Raw genomic sequence first — 24,949 nt, 5'->3', positions numbered from 1 at the left:
TTTGTCTCAGTTTATGATCTCAGGGTCCTGGGACTGACCCAAAGTCAAGCTTCATGCTCAGCAGAGAGCTCTCTTTTCCCTCTCCCTCTGTCCCTCTGTCCCTCCCCCAACTTGTGCTGTCTCTCAAATAAATAAATAAAATCTTAAAAAAAGAAATGCATTATGACTATTTCAATCTTCTTAAATTTAGTGAGACTTGTTTTCTGTCCTATCATATGGTCTGTCCTGGAAAATGCTTTATGTGCACTTGAAAAGAATATGTATTTTGCATCTAACCAATGGAATATTTGGTAAATGTCTTTAGGTCCATTAGATCTAATTGTATCATTCAGGTCTATCATTTCCTTATTGATGATGTATCTGATACATCATCTCATAGATAAAACAGCCCCATTTAAACTGATAGCAACTTAACTTCAATCATCCACAAAAGCTTTACTCTTTTACTCCCTTCTTTTTATATTTTTGACATCACAGTTGACTTCTTTTTATATTGTGCATTTGTTAACACAATATAATACTATAATTATTTTTAATATTCTTTTCCTTTGACCTTTATACTATATTTAAGTGGCTACAGCATTTTATTGCATATTTAGAACTTTCTAGGTCTGACTGTACATGTACCTTTATCAGTATGCCATTTTATGTTTTCATGTCACTAATTAGCTTCTTTTAATTTCAGCCTGAAGAATTTTTTCAACATTTCTTTCAAAGCAGATCTAGTGGTGTGAACTCTCTCTCCTTTGTTTGTCTGGGAAAGTCTTTGTTTTTCCTTCATTTTTAAATTTTATTTTATTTTTAAAAGATTTTCTTTATTTAATCATGAGAGACAGAGAGAGAGGCAAAAACATAGGCAGAGGGAGAAGCAGGCTCCCCGTCGGGAGCCTGACTCAATCCCAGGACCCCGGGATCACAGCCTGAGCCAAAGGCAGATGCTCAACCACTGAACCACCCAGGCGTCCAGACAAATAGGGTTTCTACTGAGAAATCCACTGATACCTGTGTAGGTTATAATTTTTTCTCCCTTTTAAAATTTGTTCTTTATCCTTGAGTTTTGACAATTTCATTATAATGTGTCCTGAAGAAGGCCTTTTTGTAAGGGGATAATAGGCTGATCTCAGGGGTATATGGCTGGCTCAGTCAGAGAATGTGCAACTCTGGATCTTGAGGTTGTGAGTTCAAGGCCCACACTGGACGCTGATATTACTTTAAAAAAAAGAAATTAAAAAAATTTTTTTTAAATGTGCTGATCTATTAGCTTTACTTATTTGGATGTCCAATTTTCTCCCCAGGTTTGGGAAATTCTCAGCTATTTTTTTTCCAGCTATTATTTCTTTAAGTAAATTTTCTGTTCTCTTCTCCCTCTCTTCTTTTGGAATCCCAATTATTCTAATATTTAGCCTTTTGATAGAATCCGGTAGATTACATAGGCTATCTTTGTTTTTCATTGTTTCCTTTGTTTGCCTCTAACTGGATTATTTCAAAATTTGTATCCTCTAACTTATCCTATTTTTTTTTAAGATTTTATTTATTTATTCATGAGAGACAGAGAGAGAGAGAGGCAGAGACATAGGCAGAGGGAGAAGCCGGCTCCAAGCAGGGAGCCCTGTGTGGCACTCAGTCCCACGTCTCCAGGATCACATGCTGGGTCAAAGGCAGGTACTCAACTGCTGGCCACCCAGGCATCCCAAAATTACCCTATTTTTAACTTGTTTGACTCTACTGCAGATTCTCTCTATTGCATTTTTTTAAACTTCATTTATTGAGTTATTTCTCTCTTTTTTTTTTCCATTTATTGAGTTCTTGAGCTCTGAAATCTCTGGTTCTTCATAATTTCCACTCTGAAAAAAATTCATTTTAATCAATTTTTTTTTTCAAAACTTCATTGACTTATCTTTCTGAGTTTGCTTGTAGTTTCCTAAATTTCTTCAAAATGGCTATTTTGCATTCTCCATCAACTAGATCACAAAATTCCATACCTTTAAGCTCAGTTTTTGGTTTTGTTTTTGTTTTTTACAGATTTTATTTATTTATTGATGAGAGAGAGAGAGAGAGAGAGGCGCAGAGGCAGAGACACAGACACAGGCAGAGGGAGAAGCAGGCTCCACTCAGGGAGCCTGATGTGGGACTTGATCCTGAGTCCCCAGGACTGCTGAGTCACCCAGGGATCCCTAAGCTCAGTTTTTGGAGAATTATTGCTTTCTTTTTGTGATGGCAAGTTTCTTTGATTTTTCATGTCCTTTGTAGTTTTGCATTGTTGCTTTTGCATGTGAAGTAGCAGGCACTTCCGAAATCTTTGCTTAGTTGTTTTCAGACGGGGCATTCTATTTGATAGTGGTGTTATTATCTGGAGTTTTATCTGTATTTGTATTGGTTTATCTGCTCCACTCTTCCCTTAAGTGGCAGGAAAAGGCTCTGGAAACCTCTCTTTTCTTTTCCAGAAGGTGGCACTGTAGCTCAAGTTTGTGGTTTCTCCCTTGCCCACATACTGCGGCCTGTTTTCTGAGCCCTTTCTTTGTTTCCAGGAGCTTGCTCTTGCAGCCACACTTGGAAACATGCTCAAGGAATTGTTGCAGAGTGAGAGGAGATGTGGGTTTAGCACTTGAGGCATTGGGGGTGCCTGACAATCTGGTATTCCCAGAGGCTCATGGAATTGTACTCCTGCCGAGTGCAATCAGCAGGAAAGATGTCCCATATCTGCATCTTTTCCTATCTCCCCCTCCCCCACTAGTCATGGAGGTCCTGCATCAGTACTCTGGGTGCTGTTGGAAATAAATGGGTTTCTCCAGCCACATTCTGTACACCTGAGGTAGCCAGGCATTCATTCACTGCTATCCTTCTCCCCCATGAGAGAGGTCACCACCCTTGGAAAGATCTGCCCGGCAGTGTTTCTTTGGGGGCAGGGGGCAGAGAGGAGCTGGCCCCCTCTTTGCTACGACCAAAAAAAAAAAAATTTTTTTTTTTTTTCTAGAATGGCGTGCTGGAATTTCCTCTCAGGAAGGCTGGACTTTCAGAAATTCTCCCCTGTGCCTGGGTATCTGCCCCGGGCAGCTCTCTTCAGTGCTCCCCCACCCCTCTCACTTCCTTTCCCCATGGCCAGAAGAATCTGGGCAGGTTAACTGGCTCTCCTGGCTCCACAGCCCATACCAAGATCTGTCTGTCTCTTACTGGATGCACAGGTAGGTGAGACTTCTTCTGGGTCCCTTGGTGTTTGTATAGTAAAAAATCCAACAACTCCCACAAAGGTGCTTTTGTTTATGGATGGATGTCTTTTTCTTGTTTAAAAAAGGGGGAGGGGGTAAAAAGAAAGAATACTTTACATGCCACTATGTGCTGACATCACTTCCGCCATAGTAATTTTCATTCTTTGTGCTATATTTCATAACTACAAAAACTGTGTGTAAACAAAATAGTATGATAAGGAGCGTGGTAGCTATTAGAGCTTCTCACTTTGTGGGGATGTAATAGGATTATTCTTTCTGGGTCTTTGTGGTTGGGCAGGGGCCAGAGCATGTACGAATCATAGACTGTGGTACAGAACTTGGAGCTGACTTTGAGGCAGTCCTTGGTGAGTTTAGGAGGACGATATGGATTGCATTTTTAAGGGATAATTATTGACGAGAGGTATTGTTGAGGGCAAGCTCGGAATCACAGTGCCCATTTAGAGAGCTAGTAATGGTGAGAAATGGTGGTGAGTCGAATATCAGTGGGAGCACGCAAAACAAACAAAAGTGGGATTTTGGGGAATGTGTTTTGCAGGTGCATCTGACAGGACATGTGAAAGGCTGGAAAATGGGGGTTGATGGGAAGAGAGGGATTGCAGATGATTCTTACACGTTTGAGCAACTGAATATACGATGAAGCCATTTACTGAAATGGGGTCAAATGGAGGATGAACAGGCTTGAAGGAAGGAGATGAAACTAATTTCTTTCCTTATTAGCTTTAGATATCTATGGCACATGTTAAATAAACCATGGGACAGACATCGCCATCTCTCAGGGGAATGTCTGGAACTTGATGTGTGTATATTTGGGAATCATGGCATATAAATCATAAATAAACTGAAGGATTTATTTATGACTCTATCACTTAAACTATATATATATGAATATATATAAAATATATAAAAGAATATATATGTGTGTGTATGTATGTATATGTGTATGTAGATATGAAGGTAGGAGAATAACTGGGCTAGTATGTGGTCATAGAAGCCAAAGATAAAAATGTTTCTGAACACCATTTATTGAATCACAGAGATTGAGTGAGATGTGAAGCCATGATAGTATTTGACAAATGCTCTGACCAGGGAAGGTCTCAGTTCTGGGGCGAAAAAGTCACACTGAGGAGTTGAGGGAGGGATGGGAGAAAATGAAGGAAGAGATTAAAGGGAATTGTCATGATAAGTTTCATTCAGAAGAGGAACAAAAAATGGCATGGAGTTTGGAGGAGACGTGATAAAGGCAGATCTTGTTACCTGCAAGATGGGAGAGCAGTAGAACATGTTTGTTTGCTGAGGCTGATCAGCTGAGGAAGAAACTAATGATGGAGGAGAAGAGGTTAATTCTCCTGGAGGGAGGGGGGGTCTGACCCAGGGCACAGGGGAGGAGTGGTTCTTTCATTAGAAGAGAGTTCCTCCTGCCGTGGATGGCAAAGGCAGGTAGGGGTTGGTTTTAATGATGCAGCTATGAGGGGGCTGCTCCTTGTCTATTTTCATTGACTTAGGAAAGAAGGAAATGGAATAACAGTTAATGAAACCCTGTAAAGATCCAAAACTGCATTAGCAAAAAGATTCCCATGAAAAACCAATCAACAAACAGAAAGCAATCAACCCCAACATATTCCCTTGTTAATGTTAAGATTTAAGGGTAAAGAGGGGTGCCTGGGTGGCTCAGTCAGCTAAGCATCTGCCTGGGCTCAGGTCATGATCCCAGCGTCCTGGGATGGAGCATTGGGCTCTCTGCTCAGCACAGTTGGCTTCTCCCTCTCCTTCTGCCTCTGCTCCTACCCATCCCCCCTCCCATGCTCTCTCTTGCATACTCTCTCTCTCTCTCTCTCAAATAAGCAAAATCTTTCTTTAAAAACAAAGATTTAAAAGAATGAATCCTATGACCATGTAAATGGAAAATAAAGTTCACAAACAAGGGCTTAGCCAGGGTGGAATAGCTAATATCAGATGAATTCTCCTAATGAAAACAATGGTAAAAGTGGTATGACTAACAACCTGCTTAAAATATGCAGAGAATATATCAATTCAGGCAGTATTTGAGGGGCCATGATATGTGAGATGGGGAAAAAACAGGGAAGTGGACCTCACTCCTATTTTTCCCTTGGGAGCTTTAGTAAAGCAGGGGAAGAGAGTCCTGGCATATACAAAGCAGATAGAATTTAACGAATTTTCATAATTCAGGGATGACACAGTTACATATGTAGAAAATTCAAAAGAATCAACAGATAGGCTATTATAATTAATAAACGCATTTAGCAAGGTTATTGGGTACAAGATCAATAGTAAAAGGCAACTGTATTTTTATACACGAGCAACAAAAGAATTCGATGATAGAATTTTTGGAAACCAGGCTGGCTTCATATTCCACCACAGAATGTGATGTCAGAAAATAAGGCAATATTGTCTAACAAGGTTTGAGGGGATATGTTTGTGATCTGGCAAATTTTCTTCTTTGAAGTGATGCTCTTAGATATGCAATGTTGTGCCAGCCTTAACAGTGGGGGTATGAAGAAGTGCTCTTTGATTGTGGCTATCTTCCACTAAAAATGACTTGATGTTGTATTTCAGCCACCTGCAGGATAAATCAAAATAAAGAATTCATGAATGATAGAGACCTAGTTTGAAAACACTGGTAGTAAGCATCAAATGATTTTTTAAAAAAGTTACTGTAAGATACTATTAATTTTATTTATAAAATATTTTTAGGCAGGTGTACAATGTATAATTATTAGAGTAATGAATGGGGAAAAATGGTAGGTCAGTCATAACAGTAGAAGGCAGAAAATAATTTTCTCAAACATAATACCATTTTATTCTTGACGTTAGTCATTCATGTACAACTCACTAAATTTCCTGTAAGTGAACAACCCCTTGCAGCCATCACACACATCAAGAAATAAAACATTAGCACCCCCAGGAAGTTAGGCATATATATATATATATATTTTTTAAAGATTTTATTTATTTGTTAATATGAGAAAGAGAGAGAGGCACAGACATAGGCAGAGGGAGAAGCAGGCTCCATGCAGGGAGCCCGACACGGGACTCGATCCCGGGTTTCCAGGATCACACCCTGGGCTGAAGGAAGCACTAAACCACTGAGCCACTCAGGGATTCCCCCGGCATATATTTTTTTAATTAAAAATAATAACTAGTAAAACAAAAGCAGATCTACAACCTACCTCAAAAAAGTGTTATTAAAGAAACTGCAATTTTGTAAATCAACAGAAGAGGGTGCGCTTGAACTGTAAAATGCAATAAGCTGCATTAAAAATCCTTATCTTCGCCTGTTTCTGCTGGTCCGAGAGAAAAACAGGACATTTTCAGTGAATGGAAAATGGATGGCAGATCACATCTAAACAAAGCCGATATATGAAAGGAGCATAAATAAAAATCAAAACATTTCTGATAAAACATTCCCTCCCAAAACGAAGCAGGATGATACAGACACACAATAACCAATCTGAATTAAACGTTCTTAAACATTTGCAGATATGAAAAATACCTATTCCAAAAATCAGAACAGGAGTAGACCCCACCATCACCACCACCACCACCCCGCCCCCCAGCAAGCAAAAACAGGACAATATAAGAGTATCGCAGTAATGGTGGAAGAGCGTCTTTGATCAGCAAATAACAATCATAAATTCCTGTCATATATAAAAACAACCACTTGAAGGCAGTGGAGAACAACCAAAAACCAGCAGAAATTGGAGGACACTTGGAAAAGCACAGTACTGGGTAAGTTCCCCATTTTGATGGCTTTTAGCCTGAGGGCAGCCCACAATCCTCCTCCCTAGGGGTGATCCAGAGATGGAAACCCACAATCTTCCTGGGTTGGAGCAGCAGCAGAGTTTGAGACAACCACAGTAGATACACAGATGGGAGTTATTATGTGTTGAGTTGTGTCTCTTGAAAATGCATATGCTGGGCAGCCTGGGTGGCTCAGGGGTTTAGCACTGCCTTCAGCCCAGGACGTGATCCTAAAGACCCGGGATCCACGTCAGGCTCCCTGCATGGAGCCTGCTTCTCCCTCTGCCTGTGTTTCTGCCTCTTTCTGTGTGTGTGTGTGTCTCTCTCATGACTAAATAAACAAAATCTTAAAAAAAAAAAATGCATATGCTGAAGACTTAGTATCTCAGAATGTGACCTTATTTGGGAAATAGGATGGTTGCAGATACAGCTTAGTTAAGATGAACTCAGCAGGAGTAGGCTGCCCCCATCCAGTATAACTGGTGTCCTTATACCAGTGGGAAATGAGGATGCACCCAAGGTGAGTGACATATGGAGGTTTGGGAAGGAAGTTCAAAATTTTCTGAACATCAAAGATCTAAAGGAGCTGAGAGAACAGACCACACAGAGAAAGGAATATATTAAATAAAGCGAAACACAAAATCAATACAATATTAACATAGATTTAAAACCCTACCTGTCCCTCCTTTCGATATGTGTTAGTGGAAACTCACTTATTAAAAGAAAAAGACTTTCAGATTCACAAAGCAAAACCCCACTCTGTGTTGTGTTTAGGAAGTACGCCGAAGTCGAAGTGATTCTGAACGGCGAGTGCTAGAGAGGCATGTAAAGGTTTGGTAGGCAAATAGGACAATGAGAAAGCAGATGTTATGATCAGGATATCAGAAAATGTCACATTTGGACAAAAAAACATTAAATGAGATCATAGAGTATGTGGCTGAGGCACAGGGGTGCAAGAGCACGTGGATCGGGTGGCAGGGATCAAATACACCAGATTTGGCCACTTGCCGCTGACAAAATCCAAAGGCAGAGAAACAGTGACGGTGAAACACGAAAGGGATTTATTTCAGGGAGGCCACCCCCGGGAAGACAGCAGATCGGCGGCGTCTCAAACACTGTGTGCAAGGTGCCCCCAATACTTCCAGGTCTATACAAGGAAAATGTGGGGCAGAGGTTAGTGCGTACACGCAGGCTGGCAGTAAAGTTCAGGTTGATCACTGCCTTGGGGTCAGTCGTGGGGGGTCTTGCTGGCTCAGGGCAGTCCTTGTTGTATGAGCGGGTATTGTTTCCTTCATGGGATGTCTGCCCCAGGGTCTTTTGCCTGACTTAAGACATGAGCTGGAAAGAAGAACTTAATTAGAAAGTTTGAGGTCAACACAGAAGTAGTTGAAGTCCTCTTTCAGATACAGGATAATGCCAGGAGCTGCAATTCACAGTGATAATACATCAGTTATGAATGTATAGGACCCAAATAACACAGAAACTACCTTTATAAATCAGAAATTTAAGGATATAGAAGAGGAATACTAAAGTTAGCAGATGTCCCTTTCGGTCCAACACAGGGCACACGTCAAATGGGAAAAAAAATAAGATTATAGAAAATCTAACCAGCATCATCAATGCATGGAATGAATGAATAAATGAAAAATAAAATTCCATACATTCCATGCATGAATATATATGTGCATATACATATATTCATGCTCATAGTGTTTCACCACAAGGGCATGCCAGGATTTTCTGCTTTCCTGCCCCAGGGCCTTCTCAAAGCTTATTGTACCCTGCTGATATGGACTGAATATTTATAAATCACCACTCCCCCATCCCCAAATTCATAAGGTTGAAGCCCTAACCCTTGATGTGATGGTTTTTAGAGGTGGAGCCTTTGGAGGTAATTAGGTTTAGATGAGATCATGAAGGTGGGGCCCTCTTGATGGCATTAGTGCCCTGATAAGAGAAATCAACCAGCTTGTTTCCTCTCCTCCTCTCTCCACCATGTAAGGACACAGTGAGAAGATGGTCACTCACAGGCCATGAAGAAAGTCCTCCCCAACATGACCATGTTGGCACTCTGTTCTCAGACTTCCAGCTTCTAGAACCTGAGGGAATACATTTCTGTTGTTTAAGCCATCTCTGTTACTGAGCAGATGAGTACATCTGCTTAGCACATGACCTAGCCTGGGAGAATGCAGGGTAGCATTAATGCCCGGGGCCTTCTATCAGCAATGCTGGATGGCAGCTGATGGACAAAAGTGAGACTTTCAGGGATGCCTGGGTAGCTCAGTGGTTGAGCATCTGCCTTCAGCTCAGGGAGTGATCTTAGGGTCCTGGGATCAAATCCTACATTGAGCTCCTGGAAGAGATCTGGCTTCTCCCTCTACCTATGTCTCTGCCTCTCTCTCTGTATCTCTCATGAATAAACAAATAAAATGTTAAAAAATTTCAGAGTTACTGAGGCTAAATTCCTGATGAGCATGGCTGAGAGATCAGGCCCTTCCTCCACCCAGCCCAAACTCATAGTGTAAAGGTTCTATCCCAAGCACAACTGGCAGAGAATCTTGGGGCTCTAATTGCCTCTGCTCCCTCTTGCTTATAGGGCAGAAGTTTTACACCAAGAGAGGCAAGATATCTCCCAGCAGCCTACTCCTAAAGCAGAGAGTCACTCCAAAAGAAGCCTGCTCCAGTGATTTTGCCAAGAGGGAGAGGCAATCCATAGGATTAGGGAGCATCCCAAGACTGACTATATTTGAAACAGAGCATGAAGAAATTCAATACTAAGGACACTCTCAAGAACAATAGATATTTGGTGGTTAACCAGTAGGAGAAGTTTGGTGGCTCCATTAGAGCAACAAGGTCAACCAGAGGCCAGCTAACCTAACCAGAAAATCCAGGGAGAGACAACTCAAAGAACCCTCCTGAGGTCAGAACAAACCTCAAAGACCTATCTCAAAAACAACCCCTGCAAAGGGGCCAATTTAATCAGATCAGACTATGGAGCAATGTATATCCCAGGGCATTGAAACAATAGAGCAATCAGCTGGCACTTAGTGAGCCTAAGAGCAGGCATGATCAGAAAAAGATAGTCCAAGGGAATCCTGCAAAAGCCTCCTCATACCAGGATGACTGTGCACCTGCCCAAGGGTGCACCCTCTGAGAAGCAACATCAGAGGCTTCACACTGGGGGGAAAGTAGACATCACTAAAATATTGCAGCCAGTCATGAAACACAGCATGCCCTGGTGTTGAAGGAAATCAGTATTGCTAAGTGATCAGAGTTGCTACAATATATTATTTAAAATGTACAGTTTTCAACAAATAATTATGAAATGTGCAGAGAGAAGACCCATAAAGCAGCCATTATAAATATGTGTAAGGAGCTAATGGAATCCATTCTTAAAGAAGTAAAGGAAGGAATGATGACAACATCTTATAGAAAATATCAATACAATAACTAGAAATGATTAAAAAAAAAAAAAAACCCAATGGAAATCCTGGAGTTGAAAAGTTTAACAGAAATAAAACATTCACTAGAGAGGTTTAACTTTACATTTGAGCAGGCAAATAAAGTCAGCAATTTTGAAGGTAAATTTACAGAGATTATGTCATCTGAAGATTGGAGATAAAAAAAATGACCAAAAGTGAACAGAATCTCAGGGCTATGTGGGACACTGTTAAGCATACCCACATATACATAGTAGGAAGGAGAGTAGAGAGGGAAAGGAGAAATAATGGCTGAATACTCCCCAAGTTTGGGGAACAACATTGATCTACACATCCAAAAAGCTCAACAAAACTCTTTGTAAAATAAACACAGATGCTGGGCAGCCCCGGTGGCATAGTGGTCTAGCGCTGCCTGCAGCCTGGGGTGTGATCCTGGACACCCAGGATCGGGTCCCATGTCAGGCTTCCTGCATGGAGCCTACTTCTCCCTCTGTGTCTCTGCCCCACCCCCCCTTCCTGTGTCTCTATGAATAAATAAACAAAATCTTTAAAAAATAAAAATAAAAACAGATGCTGAAAGCCGAAGATAAAGAGGAAAAAAATGTGGAAAATGTAAGATATTAACTTTAGAGGAAGCCAAGTGAAAGTTTAGGGCAACTCTACCATGTTAGCCACTCTTGTAACTCTACAATTATTCCAAAATAATTTTTATTTTTATTTATTTGTTTTAGAGAGTGCAAGAAGCAGAAAGGGTAAAGAAGAAAGGTGGGAAAGAATCTCAAGCAGACTCCATGCTGAGAGAGGAGTCCAATATGTGGCTTGATCTCAGGACCCTGAGATCATGACTTGAGCTGAAACCAAGAGTCTGATTCTTAACCATCTGAGCCACCAAGGCACACTGAAAATGTTATTTTCTTAAAATATATATCTCAAAGGACTAACATCCAGAGTTTATAAAGAACTCCTACAACTCATTAATGAAAGACAATCCAAATAAAAATACATTTTCAAAAACAGATAAATTATTTGGAGGGATATTTCACAAAGGAAGATACAGGAATGGTTAGTAAGCATAGGGAAAAGCATGCCACGTTATTATTAATCAAGAAATGTAAATTCAAACCACAACAAGATACCATTTGACGCCCATTAGAATACTGGTGAGCAAATGAAACAACAGTGCTATCCTTAACACCTGATGGGAACGTAAAATGGTACAATCTCTTTGGAAGAAGTTTTGGCAGTTCCTTATAAATATCCCCCATCAGGGCACCTGGGTGGCTCAGTCGGTTATGCATCTGCCTTTGGCTCAGGTCATGATCCCAGGGTCCTGGGATTGAGCCCCGCATCGGACTCCCTCCTCAATGGGGAGCCTGCTTCTCCCGCTTTCTCCGCTGTTCCTCCCCACAACCCCACCACACTTGTGCTCTCTGGCTCTCTACTCTCTGTCAGATTAATAAAATCTTAAAAAAAAAAAAATCCACATATCAGGGACCCAGCAATCCCATGCCTGAGTACACTCCCAAGAGAAATGAAGACCTATCTTCACAAAATTACTATACACAAATATTTATAGCACCTTTATTCATAATGCCCAAACCTAACCCAAATGTGTGACAGGAGAATGGATAAATTGTGGTACAGACACAATGGAGAAGTGGTCAGCAATGAAAAGAGATTACTGACGTTAGCAACAGCGTGGGTGAATCTCAGAAACATGCTGAGTGAAGAAGTCAGTAATACATACTTCACAATTCCACTTATATGAAGTTCAACAATAGCAAACTAATAGCTCATGATAAAAAAAAAGTATCAGTTTCCTCTGGTATGAGAGGATTTACTGGGAAGTGACACAAAGGAATTTTGGGGGTGAAAAAATGTTTTATATCTTCACGTGGGTGTTAGTTTCATGTTTTTTTCTGAGTTAGAAAAACCTATGACTTTCTTTCTTTGGAGGTTAAAATCCAGTCTTTCCCTCCTGAGTTTTTCCAGGATCTACTTTACTCTCATACCACTACAACATCTGCATAGGATACTTCTGACCCTTCCGGTCACCCAATGTGTGGTGACCAGACCTACACCAAGCAATTCTCTGCGACACCAGCTGGTTAATCTACCCTTTAATTCAGTCTCACAGGTTAAGGACTCCGACCCACAAATCTGCTCCTCTCCCACTTCGGATGCCTGTTACAAGAGGTATATCCTCAGTAGGTCCACAATTTCTGACTTGGCTACAAATCAGAGGTCCTCACTACACTTCCTCAGATTTGACCAGTTTGCTAGAGTGGCTCACAGAACTCAGGGAGACATTTACTTACACTTACCAGTTAATTAAAGAATATGATAAAGGATACAAATGAACAGCCAGATAAAAGATACATGGGGCAAGTCTGGGAGGGTCCCAGTCACAAGAGTTTCTGTCTCCATGGAGTTGATGCATTCACCGACCTGGAAAACATCTGCTATTGGGACTTTTGGAGGCTTGCTAAAATAGACATAATATTTACTCCATTTCCAGCCCCTCTTCCCTCTCCCGTCTCTGGAAGATGAGGGGTGAGGATGAAATTACAAGCTTCTAATCGTGGCTTGGTCCTTTTGGCGACTGGCCCCCATTCAGGCGCCCACTGGAGTCATCTCAACAAAAGATCCTCCCGGGGTTCTTACCACTTAGGAATTTACAGGTATTTTAGGTGCTCTGTGCCAGGAACTGGGGCCAGAGACCAATATGTATATTTTCTATTGTCTCATATATACATTTGTCAAAAATTATTGAAATGTAATTAAGATCTCTGCATATTACTGGATGCAAACTATACCTCAACAAAATAGTCAAAAAGGAAATTCACAGCAGGGTGCTTGGGTGATGCAGTCGGTTGGGCAGCTGACTCTTGGTTTCAGCTCAGGTCATGATCTCAGGGTCTTGAGATCAAGCCCTGCATGGGTTCTGCCCTCAGCAGGGGGTCTGCTTAGGGTTTTCTCTCTCTCTCTCTCTTTCTTTCCTGCTGTCCCTCCCCCTGCTCCCATGAACACTCTAAGTAAATGAATGAATAAATAAAATTTTTTAAAAGGAAAATTCATACAACTAAAACTTAAATTCAGAAATATCTCTAATTATTAAATAAGCAAAAGTTTTAAATACATTTTATTTCTGCCATCTTTCTCCTCTAGTTATTAGAGACAGCATCCCCAGTCAGGGACCTTTCCAGGTCTTATGGGGCTTGAAGTGTATATAATTTTGGAGGTCTATTGTAAGCAGGAAAATGCAAATTTATAGTTAGGAATGGGAATATTCATTTAAAATTTATAAAATAGGGGCACCTGGGTGGCTCGTAGTTGAGCATCTGCCTTTGGCTCAGGTCATGATTCTGGGGTCCTGGGATTGAGTTGCACATTGGGCTCCTGTCAGGGAGCCTGCTTCTCCCTCTGTCTATGTCTCTGCCTCTCTCTCTGACTTCCATGAATAAATAAATAAATTATTTTAAATAAATAAATAAAAATTATAAAATAGAACAAATTAACTGTTAAAAGCTGACAACTATCACAAATATCACAAACATCACAAATCCAATCCAAATTTTAAAAATTAATTTGTTGCCTGACAAATTTATGTGTTTTTCCATATGTATTTTGTTTGCACACTCTTTGATCACCAGTTTATATGGCAGTGATTTTGTAATATCATTTTCTATAGAGAGAAGAGAAAAATGTTACTCTTTTAGTATGGTTTTATATATATTTAAAATTATATTTGTCATATGTATTTGTATATTTTGATTGCTTATAGAGATGCATCAAAGGTTCAACTTCATCCACAGAAGTTATTGCTTATGGTTGTAAGTTTATGTCCTGGAAATATTCCCATAAAAATGTATGGGATTTGCAATTGGATATGCTGCATTACTGAGTATATTCCTGATGAAAGAGTACCTCTGTTTTGACCAGGCATTTATGAGAACTAAATCCTGAGCTGGTAATTGCACATGTCTAACAACTGCAAGCATGCTCTGTGGACTGGCTTCTACTTCTGTGTGTTCCAAGCCTAATTCTACAACTGACATAATTTTGGTGCCAGGCATGCAGGTTTCTTCTGTGGGTTTTTTTTTTTTTTTTTAAGATTTTATTTATTCATGAGAGACACAGAGAGAGAGAGGCAGAGACATAGGCAGAGGGAGAAGCAGGCTCCCTGCAGGGAGCCCGATGAGGAACTTGATCCCGGGACTCCAGGATCAGGCCCTGGGCTGAAGGCAGCGCTAAACCGCTGAGCCACCCGGGCTGCCCTTGTGGGTTTTGTTTTGTTTTGTTGTTTTGTTTTGTTTTGTTTTGAGAGAGAGAGAGAGAGAGAGGGTGAGAGATGATGCAGAGGGAGAGAGAATCTTAAGCAGGCTCCACCCCTAGGGCAGAGTTGAATGTGGGGCTTGATCTCACAATCCTGAGATCATAACCTAAGCCAAAATCAAGAGACTGACTCATCCAGGTGCCCCAGACATACAGTTCTATTGCAACAGGACCACTGGCCCACAGCTTTATATCATGATGTTGGGCTCTATGTGATTAGCTTGGAAGCCATTCCAGCACCAGAATGCCTAGCATTAACTTAATTCAACAATCACATGAAGATATTCTATTAACCCCAAACTGAATGCATTTCCAGCTCCACTCTGCCTTAGCCAGATCCAAGTTGTGCTCAGGCAGCCCAGTAGGAGTGGAGCTAAGGAGGCATGTGACCAAGGGAAAGCTAAAGAAGGAATAACAAGACTCTGGTTAAAATAAATCTCTCACTTTGCAAATTTTACAGAAACAGGACTATTGAACACTGGGTGCTGGTCCTCTTCCTGGGACCTTGGAAAGTTCTTTCTTGGAAAGAACTGTGTGAGTGGGTGATCCTGAAGCATAGCTATCATTGACCTTATTCATGTACCTCTGTTTTAGTCTAGTTCTTAGCTAGTGGGACACTTCTTGAGGGCTGCTCCTCAAGAAAATAAAATCTTTAAATAATAATAATTTTGTTTATTTATTCATTAGAGACACAGAGAGAGGTAGAGAAACAGGCAGAGGGAGAAGCGGCTCCATGCAGGGAGCCCGATGCGGAACTTGATCCCGGGACTCCAGGATCAGGCCCTGGGCTGAAGACGGCACTAAACCGGTGAGCCACCCAGGCTGCCCTGATGGTAAGAGTTTAAAAGGGGGAAAAAATTAGAAATTTCAAAAGCTATATAGAGAAGCATCTAGGGACAGAATCTAGAAAAATTCACTCAGACTTTCTGTGAAAGAGATGCATGAAAAACAGGAGTCATTTATTTTCGCCATGAGAAAGATAAGTTGGTTATACCCTGTGGAATGGGAATTTAGACTCTCTGGCCACCTCAAATCATTTCTGGGGTGAAGGTGTAATGGGCATATACATAAATTGATAAATAATACATAAATAAAAATCTACCCACCACTCACACACCTTATTCAACTCTGCTCTACTCTAGTCTGAGAGGCAGTATGGTATAAAGAAAAGTCATCAACGAACCTAGGTTTTATTCTCTGCTCTGTCACTCGTTACCTGTGTAACTATATAAGTTGATTTATCTGTGACTCAGTTTCTCATTCGTAAAGTATTGATAATAATACCTATCTCATCAGGTTGTCATGATGATTAAATGGGATAATTCACGGAAAGCATGTGGAATACCTCCCACAGTAAATATCAATATATGTTAACTGTTGTAGTAGTTTTATTAGATGGTTTAGAGTCCTTGTTCTGCCACTCACTAGCTGTGAAACCCTGGGCAAATGATGTCACCTTTTCAAGCCTCAGTTTTGTTGTCAATGATATGCCACTCTGCAGGATTCCTATGAGGATTGGGGATAATGAATCTATATTTCATATAGTTGAGATTCTTAAAAATGGAAACTGTTCTATGTGAGAGTGGACAGCTCGATAAGAAATAATGGTGTGTTAGGAAATGACTTCCAAGTCACATCACCCTTGTTCCAAGAGAACGTCATTTAGGGCAGAAAAGGAGCTGCCATGAGACACAGCCTGGACTGGCCACTCAAAGGGGACGGGCGCACACGTTAATGTCAGTGAATTAGCAGTGCGTCCAGCTGACACGGAAGAAGATGTAGCGGGTAATAGGACATACTTTCTGGAGACCTATGTAGTGGCTAGCCTCCAAGACAGTCCCCAGATGTTCCTGCCTCTTGCTATTCATGCCCTGTGTCCCTTCCCACACCGTATCACAGCTGGTCTCTGTGACCCACAGAATAGGGCAGAAGTAGGTCACCTTTTAAGTTGAAATATAATACACCTCCATAAAAGTCAATCTTTTGAAGTGTGTGATTTGGTGATTTTTAGTGTATTCACAAAGTTGTGTAACAATCACCACTAATTCCAGAACATCTTCAAAGAAGCCCTGTACCCATTAGCAGTATCTTCCCACTTGCTGGTCTCCCCTAGCCATGCTACTATAGATCTACTTTTTATCCATTGTATGATTTTATCCACTTATTGGTTAATAGCCATTTGGGTTATTTCTGCCTTTTCACTATTGTGAGTAGTACCTCTATGAGCTTTATTCTTTGTCATACATCTGTTAGCATTCCAGACTGTGGATTTCTAGAGCTGATATTCATTTCTAGCTTTCTTGTACTATGATTGGAAGCTGAGATATTGCTCTTTTCACTTTGATATTTTCTTTCTGTCCCAGCACGTGCTCACCTCCGGAAAAAATTTCACAGGCCCTTGAAAACAAGATGTAGGACAGCCTGGGTGGCTTAGTGGTTTAGTGCTGCCTTCAGCCCAGCGTGGGATCTGTTTCTCATGAATAAATAAATAAAACCTTAAAAAAAAAAAAAAAAAGCATGTTTGACTTTCAGACGTGGGATTTTATATCTTAATTAGCTACCCCTTGTTAATCATCTTATTTACATGATCAACGATCTTAGCCATATGTGACTTAAAGTAGCAGAGAACCTACCTCAGAGTGGCTTGAGCCATAATGAGATTCATTGGCTCCCATGACCATAGGTGCACAGGTGGGGGTGAGCCTAGAGTTTACCTACCAGAAGCCACAGCACCAGGTAATTTCCCTTTGATTCCCTCAAGCTAAACTCTTGCTTGTCAGCATAGGCCAGTTGCTTTGCAAAGATGGCTAGGTAGTTTCAGGACTTCCATTCCAATACAACATTCTAAAAACAGATGACCATCTCTCTCTCTCTCTCTTTTTAGAATGAGGGAACATTGTCCAGAGGCCCCAGCAAATTTTCCAACTTTTTGACCTAAATCGAATTGTTTGCCCCCATTTGATCCTAAGTAATCACCGGTAAGGGACATGGTGTGCAGTCCTTGCATAGGCCTGGTTTGCTGAAACAATCACTGGCAGGCTGGAGAAGATGGTTCTGATTAGGTTAAAACAATAAGAGCCTACTCCTGAATTCCAGACGGGACTCTCCCTCCACCACTACTACCCTTTCTCCAACTTTCTGCTCAACGAGGATTGGGGTAAAAAGGGTAGAAGAACCACTGAGGAGATATCCACAGTACCCACTACACTTACCTTTAAAATCTCTTTATCTCTCAAGTAGCAAGATCTTCTATGACTATTTCTCTTTGCGGCTATTTTTTCCTCCAGATTTTGTTTTTATGTTTTACTTGGTGTGAAATATGCATGACTGTTAACTCAGGAATGTGGAATGGCATGATTATCTCATTTAGTGCTTTTTAATTTGCCACTGTCTGATATTAAAATCTCTGCTTTCTTTTTATTTAATTTGCCTCATATGACTCTTCCTCTCCTTTTTGAACATCCTGAGTCACTTACTTTCAGCTGTGTCCTTTATAAACAATTTGGCTTTCCAATCCAATGTGAATATTGTTTTCTTATAACAGCAAAATTAATCCCACAGGTTTTGGGTATTAATTCAGTATACTAAATCTTCTTTTACATTGCTGTTAGATTTGTATTGGACTCTTACTTTGAAAAATAAAGAAGCATAATTCTGTTCTGCATCTCTCTGCACATTTTTCCCTTCACACCCAAGTTTGGCTACCCAAATGTTATTGTTATACCTTTCAATTATATACAAATATCTTTCAAATTAACTTTGAAGAACACCTATTAATTTTCCATTATGGGGACGCCTGGGTGGCTCAGTGGTTGGGCATCTGCCTTTGGCTCGGGGTGTGATCCCAGTCTGGGGATCGAGTCCCACATCAGGCTCCCTGCAACGAACCTGCTTCTTCCTCTGCCTATGTCTTTGCCTCTTTCTCTGTGTCTCTCATGAATAAATAAATAAAATCTTTAAAAATAAATAAATAAAAAATAATAATTTTCCATTATGCATGTTGTAGCATTTATTAATAGCTTTTCCCCTTTATTGATGAGTAATATATGAATATACTACATTTTGTTGATCAGTTTATCAGTTTATTGACATTTGAATTATTTCTAGCTTTTGTCTATTGTGAATTATGCAACTATGAAAACTCACTTAAAAATATTTTTGTGGAGACGTCTGTCTCTATTTATCAAGGGTGGATATCTAGGAGTAGAATTGTTCCATTGCATGATACGTTTACATCTAACTGTTTAAGAAAATGCCAAAATGTAAAAAAAAAAAAAAAAAAAAAAAGAAAATGCCAAAATGTTTTCCAAAGTGACTATACCATTATATATTCCCATTAGCAATGCATGAGGTTACATTATCCACATCCTCACCAACACTTTGTATGTTTTCGTTTTTTTTAACCATTTTAGTCCACATGTAGTAGTGTCTCACTGTAGTTTTAATTTGCATTTCCCTAAGATGTTGAGCATCTTTTCTTGTACTTGTTAGCCATTCATATGCCTTCTTTGGTGACATGAGTATTAAAATATATTGTCTATTATTTAATTGTATTATTTGTCTTATTATTGGGTTATAAGAGTTCTTTATATATTCTGGATCAAGTCTCTTATCAGATAAGTGATGTTCAAATATTTTTTTCAGTTTGTGGTGTGACTTTTAATTTTTTAATGCTATCTTTTGAAGAGTTTTAAGTTTTGGAGTGCCTGGGTGGTTCAGTTGGTTGAGTGTCTGACACTTAATCTCAGCTCAGGTCTTGATCTCAGGATCATAAATTCAAGCCCCATGTTGGGCTCTATGCCCAGGGTGAAGCCTACTTTAACAACAACAACAACAAAAAAAGAAGTTTTAAGTTTTGATGAAGTCTATTTGATCAATTTGTTCTGTTACGGATCATGGTTTGAGTATCATATTTAAGAAATGCTTGCTTAGTACAACATCACAAAGATTTTCTTCAATGTGTTTTAGCTATGATATTTAAATCCATGATCTATTTGAAGTTGATTTTTGTGTCTTGTGGATTAAGGATATTTTTTTCTTTTGCCTCAGGATCATTTGTTGGAAAAATTATTCTTTCCCCCACTGAATTGCCTCAACACTTGTTGAAAATGAATTGGCCATTCGTATAAAGATTTATTTCTTAATTCTAATTTTTAATTCTGCTTCACTGATATCTATATGTTCCCCTACACTAAAACCACCCAATGTACTTTATGGTACATTTTAAAAATAGCTATATGAAATCCTATACTGTTCTTACTTCTCTCTCTCTATTTAAGATTTTATTTACTTATTCTTTAGAGACACACAGAGAGGCAGAGACATAGGCAGAGGGAGAAGCAGGCTCCCTGCAGGGAACCTGATATGGGACTCGATCCCAGGACCCCGGGGATCACAACCTGAGCCAAAGTCAGATAGTCAACCACTGAGCCACCCAGGCACCCTGTTCTTACTTTTCAAAATTGTTTTGGCTACTTCAGGTTCTTTGCATTCCACATACATTTTGGGAACAGCTTCTCAATTTCTATGAGAATGCTTGCTGGATTTAGATAGAGATTGCATTGCAGCTATTGGTCATTTGGGGGAATAATTGCCACCTGTTAATACTAAGTCTTCCAATCCATGCACATGGAATGTTTCCCACTTATTTAGCTTTCCTTTATCTTAGCATGTTTTCTAATTTTTAGTGTACTTGCCTTTTATTTATTCCTAAGCATTTTGTTCCTTTTATACTATGTGAAAATAATTATTAACTGTATAGAGATTCCTCAAAAAAATTAAAAGGATTAGTATATGATCCAGTAATTCCACTACTGGGCATTTACCTGGAGAATACAAAAACACTAATTCAAAAAGATATATACATCCCTTGTTTATTACAGCATTTATTAGTCAAATTATAGAAGCAACCCAAATGTCCATTGGTAGATGAGTGGATAAAGATGTAGTATATATACACATGAAATATTACTCAGCTATAAAAAAGAATGAAATTTTATCATTTGCAACAATATGGATAGAACTAGAAGGTATAATGCTAAGTGAAATAAGAGAAAATCAGATACCATATGAGTTCACTCATATGTGGAATTTAAGAAACAAACAGAAAAAAAGAGACAACCTGAAAAATAGACTCTTCTCTATAGAGAACAAAGGGTTACCAGAGGAGAGGTGAGTGGGGGGATGGGTAAAGTAGGTGACAGATTAAAAGTATACTTATCGTGATGAGCACTAATGTGTAGAATTGCTGAATCACTGTATTTACACCTGAATTTAATATAATACTAACTACATTGGAATTTAAAGAATTATTTTCTTGATTTCGCCTTTGGGTTGTTTGTTCCTGGCATATAGAAATACAATTGATTATTTTACTTTATCTTAGAACCTACAAATATGCTTAACTCATTTATTGGTTCTAGTAAACTTTTGTTGACTCTAGGATTTTCTCCATATAAGATTATGCCATCTGGAAGTAAAGACTAACTTCTTTCTTTCAACCTATATGCCTTTAATTTATTTTTCTGGCTTTATTGCATTTCTTTACTACAATGTTGAATAAGGGTAGTGAGAGCAGACATTCTTGCCTTATCCTTGATGTTAGAAAGTATTCAGTCTTTCATTATTAAGAATAATGTTAGTTGTAGCTTTTCTGTAGATGCCTGTTTTATAAGGTTGAGGAAATTCCTTTCTGTTCCTATTTTGTTGAGAGTTTTTTTTATCACAGATAGGTTTTTTTTTTTTTTAAAGATTTTATTTATTTATTCATGAGAGACACAGATTGAAAGAGAGAAGGCAGAGATACAGGCAGAGGGAGAAATAGGCTCCACACAGGGAGCCTGATGTGGGACTTGATTCTGGATCCTGGGATCATACCCTAGGCCGAAGGCAGACGCTCAACCGCTGAGCCATCCAGGTGTCCCTATCATGAATAGTTTTTGACTGTTGTCAAATGCTTTTTCTGTTTCTATTAAGATGATTGTGTAGGTTTTGTCTTTTTTTTTTTTCTATTAGCATGATGTATTACATAGATTGATTTTTGAATGTTAAATCAACCTTGCATTCCTGGGATAAATCACACCTGGTCATGGTATATAATCTTTTTTGCCCATTGCTAGATTTGGTTCACTAAAATTTTGTTAAGAATTTCTGTGTCTGGGATCCCTGGGTGGCGCAGTGGTTTGGCGCCTGCCTTTGGCCCGGGGCGCGATCCTGGAGACCCGGGATCGAATCCCACATCGGGCTCCCAGTGCATGGAGCCTGCTTCTCCCTCTGCCTGTGTCTCTGCCTCTCTCTCTCTCTCTCTCTCTCTCTGTGGCTATCATAAATAAATAAATAAATAAATAAATAAATAAATAAATAAATAAAAATTAAAAAAAAAAAAGAATTTCTGTGTCTATGTTAATTAGTGATATTGATCTGTATTTTTTTTTTCTTATCTTTGTTATTGGGGTTATACTAGACTCCGAATGAGTTGGAAAGTGTTCCTTCCTCCTCTATTTGCTAAAAAATTTTATGTGGGATTGACATTTTTTTCTTCAGATACTTGATGGAATTCAAAGCCATTTGGGCTTGAGCTTTTCTTTGTAGGAAGATTTTTAATTACATATTTGATATCTTTGTTATAGGTCTATTCAGCTTTTTTATTTTTTAGTCAATTTTGGTAATTTGCATCTTTCTAGGAATTTATCCATTTCATGTTGGTGTAAAGTTGTCCATAGTAGTCCCTTATAATCCTTATTATTTTTGTAGGGTTGGCATGGATATTTTTTTTATCTGATTTTGGTAATTTCTGTCTTTTTTCTTGATCAGTCTAACTAGAGTTTATCAATTTTGTTGAGGTTTTCAAAGAACTAGCTTTTTTTTGCTTTTTTTTTTTTTTTTGAAGATTTTGTTTATTTATTCATGAGAGACACAGAGACAGAGAGAGAGGCAGAGACACAGGCAGAGGGAGAAGCAGGCCCCATGCAGGGAGCCCGACGTGGGACTCAATCCCGGGTCTCTAGGATTAGGCCCTGGGCTGAAGGCAGCGCTAAACCGCTGGGCCACCTGGGCTGCCCCAAAGAACCAGCTTTTGTCTTTATTGACTTTTTAAATTGTTTTTCTATTTTTTATTTCACCGATTTTCATTCAGATCTTTATTATATCCTTCCTTAAGCTTCTTTGTGCTTTAGGTTTATTTTACTCTTCTTTTTCTAAAGTATTAAAATGGAAGCTTAGATTATTGATTTGAGATCTTCCTTTTTATTTATTATTTTTTTTAAGATTTTACTTATTTACTTTAGAGAAAGAGAGAGAACATGCATGTGGAGGAGGGGGGCAAAGAGAGAGGAAGAGAGAGAATCTTAAGCAGACTCCACACTGAGCACAAAGCCTGACTTGTGGCTGGATTTCACAACCCTGAGATCATGACATCAGCCTAACTCAAGAGGTGGATGCTTAACCAACTGAGCCATCCAGGTGTATGTGAGATCGTCCTTTTTATTTAGGCATTTAAAGCTATAAATTTCCTCTAAGTGTTATTTTACATACATCCCACAAATTCTGATATGTTTTTATTTTCATTAGATTTGAAATATTTTTAAATTCCCATTATGAGTTCTTTTGACCCAAGAGTTATCTAGAAGTGTTGCTTAATTTCCATAGATTTGGGGATTTTCCAAATTCCTTTCTATTGATTTCTAATTTGTTTCATGGTAGTCAGTTATACTTTGAATGATTTAAGTCTTTTAATTTATTGAGACTTGTTTTAACACTATGCATGTGATCTGTGGTGAAGAATACTCCATGTATCCTTGAAATAATGTGCTTCCTGCTATTGTGCAGTGAAGCACTCTATAAAATATTAGGTAGGTTGAGATGGTTAATAATTTTCAAGTCTTCTATATTTTTGCCAATATAGACTACAAAATGTGTAGTCAGATCATAATTTGAGCTTTTTAATTTATTCTGACAATATCTGCCTTTTGATTGGAGTGTTTAGTTCATTCACATTTAATATAATTATTGATATAGTTGGATTTACATCTGGTATTTCATTTATGTATGTCTAAAACTTTTTGGGAGACCCCTGACTAGCTTAGTCAGTGGAGCTTATGACTCTTGATCTTGGGGTTATGAGTTGGAGCTCCATATTGGGTATAGAAATGACTTAAAATCTTAAACCCTAAAACAACCTTTTTGTTACTCTCTTTCTCCTTCTTTCATATTTCTCCTTCTTTCATGTTTTTTTTTCCTTCTTTCATTTTAAGAAAAATTCTAGTGTACCATTTGAATTCCTCTGTTGATTTTTTAATTTTACATTTTGAATTGTCTTCTTCATGGTTTCTGTAGGGATTACATGTTTCTTTTTTCTTTTCTTTTTTTTTTTTTAAGATTTTATTTATTTATTCCTGAGAGACACAGAGAAAGGCAGAGACACACAGGCAGAGGGAGAAGCAGGCTCCATGCAGGGAGCCCGACGTGGGACTTGATCCAGGCACTCCGGGACCACGCCCTGGGCAGAAGGCATACAACCCACCGCTGAGCCACCCAGGCGTCCCGGGATTGCATATTTCTTAATTGATAACAGTCTACTTCAGATTAATACTCATGTAATATTGGTAAAACAAAGGAACTTTATTACACTGTTTCCTTCTCCCTCCTTATATTTGTGCTTGTTTAGATGCTATTTATAATGCTGATATTTAATATATTTTGTGTATTTACATTGATATAGTTCATAGCATGTATAGATTTAGCATACAATACAATGGAATATTAGCCATTAGAAACGACAAATACCCACCATTTGCTTCAACGTGGATGGAACCGGAAGGTATTATGCTGAGTGAAGTAAGTCAATCGGAGAAGGACAAACAGTGTATGTTCTCATTCATTTGGGGAATATAAATAATAGTGAAAGGGAATATAAGGGAAGGGAGAAGAAATGTGTGGGAAATATCAGAAAGGGAGACAGAACGTAAAGACTCCTAACTCTGGGAAATGAACTAGGGGTGGTGGAAGAGGAGGAGGGCGGGGGGTGGGGGTAAATGGGTGACGGGCACTGAGGGGGGCACTTGACGGGATGAGCACTGGGTGTTATTCTGTATGTTGGTAAATTGAACACCAATTAAAAATTAAAAAAAAAAGATTTAGCATACAAATGTGCTATTACATCTACATATATATTTTTTGATCTCTACTCTT

The 24,949-nt window shown here is 39.1% G+C and overlaps 1 long non-coding RNA gene across 1 annotated transcript; it reads left to right on the top strand.

The window, feature by feature from the left end:
* The first annotated feature begins 2,434 nt into the window (after positions 1–2,434).
* On the top strand, positions 2,435–24,390 carry LOC144289113 (uncharacterized). The gene is made up of 5 exons (XR_013357153.1): positions 2,435–2,592; positions 2,975–3,182; positions 6,726–6,974; positions 15,449–15,594; positions 24,137–24,390. It is a non-coding gene; the product is annotated as an uncharacterized LOC144289113 (long non-coding RNA).
* The last annotated feature ends 559 nt before the right edge of the window (positions 24,391–24,949 follow it).

Source organism: Canis aureus, chromosome 18, assembly GCF_053574225.1.
Source record: "Canis aureus isolate CA01 chromosome 18, VMU_Caureus_v.1.0, whole genome shotgun sequence".
Taxonomy (NCBI): Eukaryota; Metazoa; Chordata; class Mammalia; order Carnivora; family Canidae; genus Canis; species Canis aureus.
The sequence above is the reverse complement of the archived record's forward strand: the minus strand, read 5'-3'. Positions and strand labels throughout refer to the sequence as shown.